Genomic DNA, 8,834 nt, shown 5'->3' on the forward strand with positions numbered 1-8,834 from the left:
CCGGCGTTGGCATCGCCGCTGGTGTGCCCAGGCAGGGGCTTGGCCCAGTGCCGGCCGGGGGTTTTCTGATCTGCTCGCAGAAGTGTTGGCAGTTTGGCCGGGTAAACTCTCATAACGGCGTGGAAGTGAAACCCAGGTACAAAACAGGCTCCCCTGCCTACCTTAAGATCAGAAAAGTGTAATTGGTTCTCGGTGCCACTGTCCTGCCTGGTAGACAGAGGTTGGAGCTGCATCCGTCTGGACCGAGGCGGGGGAGGCTGGCTCCCAGCCATCCTTACGCTCTGGCATCCCACATTTGTTTTGTCAGGAGCGTGGAGCCACGTTTGCTGGAGCCTTGGCTGAAAGAAAGACAAAATTGTCTGTTAACTCGGGGCAGGGTACAGAGTTGGTACAGAGACATGGTCTGGGGAAGGTTGTGTGCTGCTGCCCTTTGCTGGAGTGGGGTTTTGTGGCATGAGTCGGTGTGCAGGGTTTGAGCGCTGCATGGCCGAGCAGAGCGGGGTTAGTGGTTTGTAAGCTCAGACAGCTGGCAGTAGCGCTGTAGATGTCGGTTAACCTGAAGCAGTGCCAGTGAAGCAGTTGACTGTGGAGTAGCGTTTGGGTAGATTTATTATGACCATTATTCTGCTTTATTGTGTTTACTTCTATTCCTTAGCTATAAAACCTGTTTTTAAAACACAAAGTTCAGAGCATAAGCAATGGTGGTGGAGGTTTTTAAAGGATGATGAAAGTTCTTCCCCAGGGGTCTTTCAAATTTATTTTTAACATATACAAAAGACATTTGTAGGTGTATTCAACACACTTAATTGGCTTCTGTATGGAATAAAAACTGCAGCACACATCTTTCCATGGGAAAAATTTATCTACCTATGGATTAGTGACAATTCAAAGACTTCTTCCTGACAGAGACATTTTGCAATGACTTCTCACACCCTCATTTACTTTCTCAAGTTCTAATGCTATTTTAGCATATTATTGAAAACTGCCTTTTACTCCTGAACAAGCCCAAACCTTCCCCATGAACAATGACTCCTTCTCACCAGACTACGGTGGGTAGGGTGTGAGGTGTTGATTATGAAAACCTAATCTCCAACCCACTAATGCTGCGGTTCCAAATATGGAACCTTACCTGCAGATGCCTGGGTGTATGTGCCATCTTGGTGGGACTGTTTATGTACAAAGAGTTACCCACATGCCTCAGATTTGGCAGGGTCAGGCTGTTGCTATGTATTTGTAAAATAAAATGTAGGAGGAAGATGATGAAGGCTTGCTGGATCAGAGAACAGCTGGGGTGGAGGTGTCTGCAGAGCTCTGTAATGGGGATGTGACAGCTTCCATTCCAGGAATATGACAGTTGGCCACTACTCCTCCCAAGAAAGCCCTTAGATATCGAAGATGAAAGAGCACGAGAAAAACTTATTTCAGCTCTTGGGCTGAAAACTCAGCTCAGTCCTGAGAGTTTTAGTGCTCAGCTCCTACGGAAAAAAGTTCTTCCTGTGATCTGTGTAAGGCAAAATTAAGTTTTCCAGTTATTTTTTATTTTGATGATAAATGAACATTTTACACATTTCAGAGGAGCTCACACTGTAGATGTTTCCAAATTTTATATTGCATTGCAACAGCATGGGTAGCCCTGGGCTCCTGCTGTTAGAGTATGGGTTTCATACGTTGTGGAGATTTCCATGCCCTTAGTAAGTACAGAAGGTTTCGGAGATCCTAATGCTGAAACCCATTTGACTATATTATTTGGAGTGGTGCAGGATTGTGCTTTTTAACTCTGATTATTTGGTACGCTGTGAAATAATGAAGTAAATGGGACCTTTCACTCTATTTGATGGTACAGAGAGTTTCACTTCTCATTTCCACCCTGCAAATACTGTACTTGCAGCTGTTACTAAGAAAGCAGGAAAAATATGGAGAGCATTGCTTGCTTCATACTTCTAAATTTCAGTGTCTAATTAGCTTTAATCTTACCATTTAACAAGGACTTGCAGATCTATGAGCAATTACACAATCCATGAATGTGCTTCTGTTTAATTCTACTACTCTGCTGTTCATCAGAGCATGCAGAATTGGCAAATCAATAATTGCAGCTATTTGCACACCAAGGCATGCTTTTGTTAATTGCCTGTTATATTAGTGTTTGTTTTGCTTATAAACGTGACAGAGCCAGGAATGCAGCCTGCATGCTTTGTGTTATAATACTATAAAACCATGTATAAGCTCAGTCACTAACGACCAAAATTCTAGTATGTACGGTTACAGTAAATTGTTGTCAGGTGAAGAAAACAACATTCCAGATCTGTGGGAAGTATTTCATACTATTCCTTGCTGCAGACCTATCAAAACCACCAATCTGAAACCAGTTGCGTTCTTTTACAGTCAGCTATTTTGCTCCAACTTGACAAATATGAAGAATTTTTCTGCTCTAGGACAGCTCTTCTTATACAGACTAAAATGAGATTGCATGCCCTTATCGAAGGCTTTCTTGTGTGTAAAATCTCTGCTCTCTGCTTTGTGTTATTAACTGTGACTCTGAAAAAGTAAACTCTCTTTAATAAGCACAACTTTGTTTCAAAGACAATGCACCATTTATTCACATTTAACCAGCCAATTTGGCTACAGCTTTGGGATCCAAGAAAATATGAAAGGCAGTTTAGGGCCAGAGTCATAAATACCACAGGTTCAACACCATTTAGGGACTTTCTTTTTCTTTTTTTTTTTTGCATTTTACTTGCAGTGCTGGAGAAATTGGCTTTTATTTCTTCAAATAAAGTCCATGTAGGGAATTTGTCAGTTGTTTTGTGCTTAAGTGCAAATATCCTAATGAAAATAGAAGGTGACTTTTACCTAGTTCTGCCTTTTAAATCTGAAACATGATGAAATTGATTCTTAGAACTTGGGTTACTGAATTTTCTAGGCTTTGCATCTAATGCTGAGCCAAAAGGAACATAGAGACAATGAAATAAATCTATAATAATATGCACAAAGAAGCGGTTGCTGGAAAGGAAGGAATGAAGTGACATCAAAGTAGCCAGATCTGCTTAGAGTTTTCCCTGTTGTTGTTGCTGCCCTGGGATATGGTTTCAGGGTAGAACTGCTTTTGGGCCATGGTGAAATAAGTGCTTTGCATTCAATAGCATCACTCCTAATGGATATCAGGGGAGATCAGGATCACGTTCATCTGCAGAAGTATCAAGTCATGCCTTCTGGAAGCAGCAGACTTCTTGTCCCTTCCCAACACTGTTGCCATTGCAACAAGTTCCTTTTTATTTGAAAGACTTATCCTGCCTCACTGAGCACTGAGTTCTGTAGGACTATATCCCAGTGGATCAGCTGTCAGATGAATGCCCCTACATAGGGAATTTCTACTTACGTTCAAAAGCTGTGTTGGACAACAGTGCAGTGCCAGAATCAGTCTTGTGTGGTGGGAGGAGAGTCTGGCTTCATCCCAGGTGCAGAGGAGGAGGAGAAGGAGGATACCTTGCCCCTTGGGACAGCCTTCACAAGCATGGTCCCAACAACAGGGTCCAGGTCAACATGTGTGCCAACCCTGTTGGATTTATGCCTGATACTAAAAAAAACCAAACCAAAACCAAAACACTTCTTCTTGACATGCTGCATTTTGAAGAGCCCTTGGGCCACAGAGCCAGCATCTCATCCTACACTGAAAGCACTCCAGGAAGGGGGACTGTCTTGTGGGGAGCGGGTGGGAGACATGGCCATCAAAGGGCTTCCAGGCAATATGTAACTTCCAGACCTGCCAACACCTGTAGTGAAAGCACACGCGAGAGAAAGGCCCAGCACCCCCAACCTGAGCTTACAGCCCTCACACGAAGCAGGTGACCTGACTCTCCAAGCCCACGTGGGTCCCAGCAGCGCTGGGGAAAGCCCCAGGCTTGTGCGGGGAGCGAGGCACCCATCTGGCACAGCAGCAGGGTTTGCCTCAGGGGTTGGCATTTGCAGCCCGGCATCCTGACCCACTTCTGAACCTGCCCACGGGGCAGGATCCTACAGGAATTCCCTTGGCAGGGGTTGGCGGTGGTTTCAGTTTCACGCCTGGGTCCGCTGCCTGGCAAAGGGTAACTCCACCTGGCTGTCCCCTGTCCCTCAGCCCCATCCAGTTCTGAACACACACCCGCTCCTCTTCCTCCTTGCTTCTGCTTGCCAGCAGTGAAGGAGGGGGGAATGGCTCTGGGCCTCGCATAATCTGCAGACTGTGACACATGTCCCTTCTGGGCAGATCAGGGAAACAGTCATAGGGGTCTCATCATCTACTCTGAAAAATGTGGATCTATCCAGGGTGGTGTCTTCTAGCTGTTTCATTTCCATTGCATCCCTGCATAACGCTGTGGACAATAAACAAAGCAGCACACATTTCCCATTTGAAATAGAAGAGGGAGATAGGCAGGAAGGATGTAATTCTTTGAAATAATAAAGCCCTGCTTTCTACCTGAGCTCTGCATGTACTGTTATCACCTCCAAATATAATCTCATCCGGCTCTAGTATAAATTACTTGTAATGTGCAATACGTGAAGATACTGGAAAAATAAATGGTCTGTTAAACAAATATTGCTTATCAGCTAGAGCAGAGAATGTAGATGTGTGTCAAATAACTTAGCCAGATCTTTCATTATAGCTGTAAATAACAGTTGAGTAAAGTGACATTTTCATGGACCTGGCATGTTACCATAGTGGGAAAATGTGGTGAGAGATTTGCTTATGCCCTAGCTAAGTTAGGAGCTGGGAATTTGGGAAGCTGTATCCTGTTTGTAGCCCTGACGCTTGGAAAACCGTTTCCCCTTACAGTCCCTAGAGATCTAATGCCACATCTTAGTGCCTTCCACATAATGACCATAGCAAGAGGAGTCAGTTCTGGTCCTTCGTGCTCGCTGGGGAAAGGTTTTGGGGGGGGTTACTTATTTCCAGTCACGTTCATTTCCTTTCCTTTTTGTTGCTTTGCTGCCTGGAATTCGGAAGCTAAAGAACAGCCCCTGTGTTTCAGACCAGTTTCAGGGCACCTTTTTCCTCATCTTTGTTTACTATTTGATAACACTGCCTCCATTCTGGTAAGTTACCCCAAATGAAAAGTATCTTAACAGAGCCCACTGACTCGACATAATTATTAGGGGTAAGAGAGCATTGTTCTGCCCACTATATTGTTTTTGCTGTTGTTCAGAACTCTGCGATCTAAATAATACCCACAGGAACCAGTCATTGAGATGGCACTGGTGGCAGGTACGAAGCAGTGACGTGCAGCTGAAGGACGTGTGTCTGTCCTAAAGCGAGAGCCCCCCGTAGTACTTATGCCACCATAAAGGAAGTGCTGTTGGTTAGCTGTAGATTGAATTCCATGCAGCAACCAATTTCGTCTGTGTTTATCTATGTGCTACTTGAAACAAGCAGAGTTTAGCTGCCCAGGCCATTACATGCCTGAAAGGCATCATCACACTTAAGACAGCAGGAAAAATGCAGCCAAACAAGAAAGCACTTCAACTTTTTAATAATACTGTAACCCTTTTCTGGTTGAAACAAAGTATGTACTGGAAAGGAAATTAAAATTATAAACATTTACTGCTTAATTTTCACCCTGGCTCTGTTTTGAGGGCATACACGTGGGGCTCACTTTTTGATCTCTGCAGTATCTTCCCTTTTGCCTCCTCAACCTTCCCGGACCACCAGACTCCTTTCCCTGCGTAAAGGTTATGGGGTTGTGGTGGTTTTTGCAGAGCTGCATCTGGTAAGTAGCAGCACAGCTCCCATTACTGGGGACAGATTAATCATGTCCCAACTGTAGCCTTCCAGCACAGCAACCTTAGGGTTTGTTCTTTGGATAGACAGACCTTGACTGTGGATCACTTGTGGCCAACCTGGTCTAAAGACATCTGGGATTCTCCGTTTCACCATCAGTGACCCCCAGTAGCGTGCAACAACCTCTGTTCCCTGCCAGCCCAGCTGTGGTGCAGGGCAATAAAGAAACTCACCTTATTTGTGAAGCGTCCGGAGATCGCCAAGTGATTGCTAGAAATGAGCCAAGGATCATTATTTTGTCAAGGGAGCTCAGCAGTCCAGTGTTCCTCTTCTTTCAACCATTCCTGTGCAGAAGGAAGAAGAATTGAGTCAGTATTTTTTTAACAGGCAGAACATTTTTGGTTTTTTTTAACCTTAAAACAGATTGGAAGGAGCTGGTGTCAAAACTCTTGCCAAAAAAGCCAGCTTTTGACACATGCCAAGCATATAACATTTCAGCCCCAAAGACAAATCTTTTGGAAAGCTCATATCCCCTGTTCCTTGCTTCCCAACTCCAGGTGAGATGCAGGAGCAGACATTTCAGAACATTACTGGAGGTGAAACAAAATGTCATCTGAAGTGCCTTTCACTTGCTGCTATGTAAAACCTGTGCTTACTGTTTCACGACCCTCTCACTCTGTGCAAGCAATTCAGTGGCTCGTTTGGTGAGCGGACTGCGGGGTCTTACACATGATCTCTATTTTTAGACCGTGCTTTGTAAGTTATTTATGTTTTCCATGTGCAGGCTTCCAGGTGACTTCAAGGCTTCTGACCTGCAGGAGCTCATGGTGCTGCTCGTGGTAGATAAGTGTGAATCTGTAATGGTCACTGGCAGGCGGTAGAAGTTGCTGGCTTTGGCTTGCCAGTGTCCATGATTGTGCCACCTTACTAAATCAAGCCAAGCCTGCAGGTCTGAAGTTGATGCTTGTTTACAGCATATGAAATGCGTTACGAAATGCCTTTTGTCACCCTTCCCAGCCCAAAGCAAGGTGAACTGTAACCCACAATGGAAATGGTCTCATCACCACTCCATCCAGAACTAACCTGGAGAAGACTTAATCCTGCTCTCAGCAAATTCAGTGGCAACATTTTGACTCTGATTGGGTTCAGCCATGCATGACAGAACCTCCATTTCTCCATACGCCCTGGTATTGTTTCTGCAGCATGTTCTTGCCTCCTGTTCCGTGCTGTGGGACTTGTTTCAACAGACAGTGATTGCCCCTGTGCCCGCACTCTGATGGAGCGGCACCGCCGGCGCACGGCCGGCCGGGAAGCCCGTTCCTGTACAAACGCTGGGGGCCAGGTGCCCCAGCAACGCTCCTGCTAAGCCACAGGAAGGACCTCGCCTCCTGCATCCTCGTCTCTAGGGATGTTTCGAGCACGCTTAGTGTCAGCATATGTTTGCAAGAAGTGTGAAGGTTTGTTTGCCCTGGAAGCACTGAAATAGCTTCTTTAAAACTACTTCTTTAAAACTGCGCTTTACAGATGCCCTTTGCACAACTGTTAAGAGGTCTGGATTCCTCCGGTGTTAATCTGGCAAAGCAGCTCATGGTTACCATCCATCCAAGTTTGTTGTTTGGCATTTTAGCAAGCTAGTCTGGATCTGAAAAGCAGCTTAATTCACAACAGTTTGACTTTACCCAATCTTCACTTGTCCCTGGCCAGTAGAAGTAAAGAAGATACTCCCATAGGCTAAACTCACAGTAAGACAACATTGGGATGCCTGTGCGACTCAAACCAGTGCCTCCCAATCTTTTTCCTGGTTATCTAAGTTTGCAGTCAGTTTTGTCAGCATGGCCTGAAAACATCCGTTGTTTAGAAGCTGGGACAGAAGAGCCTTCCCAATTCTGCTCTGCCTCTCCACTTTTCAGGTGATTGGTACCAAAGTGTGAAACTGTCTTTGGTGGCTGTGACTTCTTTTACCTGTTATGGGAAACAGCAACCCACCAACTTGCTGGTTACACTCAAAAAGAACTATTGCCCCTCCCCAGCAAAGGTGAGCATCACAAAGGCTCTCCAAAGGCAGTGCATGAAGAGAGCAGGGTGCGCAGGGCACTCCAGGTGCACTTTCTGAGGCTGTCAGATCACACAAAGGATGATGGGGCTGGGCATGGACTTGGGTGGATGCTAGAAGTGGCAGTGGTAGTTCAAGGGCAGGGGTTTTCCCTTCAGAGCCTGTTACAAACCTGCACCCTAGTCAGCAGCGCTGTCTTCAGGATGGGATATAAAAGCCCAAACCACTCATAAGTCGGCATTGTTTTGTGCTGAGAGTCATGGTTCATGGCAAAAATAGGACGCTCAAATATTTTCCAGTAAGAGGTATTCATACCTTTAGGTCTGCGCTTCATGTTGCAAGACAAGGCGCACCTTTCTGCCCTGTGCAAATTCAGTATTTCATCTGGGAAGTTGGAAATACCTTTTGCTGAGCAGAGCTTTTCAAAGAGAGGATCAGAGATGATAATTTTCTTACCTCATCTGCAAGCAGAGACCAGTTTGGGGCCTTTTGGACAAGACCTCTCCTTAAGTGGGCATAGTGTAAAAAGAGGGTGGGTTCTCAGCTGGAGTTTTGCCAATGTTGGGTATGGCCACAGGAGTATAAAGAGAAAGAGAACAGTCTCCTGAAGGAGGGACACCTATCCCCAGTCTTTCTTCCTTCACCAGTTAAAGCAATCTGCATCTCTTTGCAGGTGAACCCCCAAAAGGCCAGCTTGCCTGCTGTTCGCAGAGCCCACGAATGCATGTGCACATGATGTTTGACTCCTGCACCCAAAGGAACCTCTCCTCACGTACAAGGTGTCTTTAGAAAGAGCTCTGGCCGTGTGCAGACTGTTAAAAGCTGGAGATCAGCACCCTTGTGAACTAAGGCTTCTCTGATCTAAACAATTCACATTTCAGAAGCAAAGAGCTTTATTTATGACCATAAAGGCTGCCCTTGCCCTCCCGTCAAGAGTGTTGAAAGCAATCCAGTAGTGAACTTTGCCTTTTGGACAGTGTTTGGTAGGGAGGGTGAACATACTTCTTTTTTTTTCCTTTCCTTCCCCCC

Source organism: Cariama cristata, unplaced genomic scaffold (assembly GCF_000690535.1).
Source record: "Cariama cristata isolate BGI_N322 unplaced genomic scaffold, ASM69053v1 scaffold23367, whole genome shotgun sequence".
Lineage (NCBI taxonomy): Eukaryota > Metazoa > Chordata > Aves > Cariamiformes > Cariamidae > Cariama > Cariama cristata.